Raw genomic sequence first — 548 nt, forward strand, 5'->3', positions numbered from 1 at the left:
GGCTATGTGGGTGGGTGTACATAACTACATCCAACTTCTAAACAATTCTTGTTTTCTGACGGCGAGGCAATGGATTAGGAGTCACCATAGACAGCCGGCCGGCGTGTTTGAATCGCACCAAAGAAAGCAAGATCCGCAGCCCCCGATGTCAGATGGTAACCCCTGTAGGTGTCAGTGGCCGGCGGGCATGGCATTTCAGATTCTCCACCCCCATGACACACGACATCCGCATGTGGTTTGTTTCAAAGGCTCGCCAGTCGCCATGTTAATCAGGCCAGCGGCTTAAAAATGTGGCAGCCTGGTGTACTAGAAACTCATCTTCTGCCGGGACGGCGTTTCCGAAGGATTCTTCCTCGGCATTTAAGCCCGACTCCACCGCGCGATCCTATCCTGTCCACCCCCGTCCATTTAAGGTAAAAAGAACAAACGAGACGGCCCAGCGCGCGAGCGCAAACGGACAAATCTCTGGATTCCGTCGGCTTTCGACTCATCCCCGGCTTAAATTTGCGCTCGGTTTGGGATGAAACGGACGCGCGCGGACGGCCTCG

This window comes from Triticum dicoccoides, chromosome 1A (assembly GCF_002162155.2).
Source record: "Triticum dicoccoides isolate Atlit2015 ecotype Zavitan chromosome 1A, WEW_v2.0, whole genome shotgun sequence".
Lineage (NCBI taxonomy): Eukaryota > Viridiplantae > Streptophyta > Magnoliopsida > Poales > Poaceae > Triticum > Triticum dicoccoides.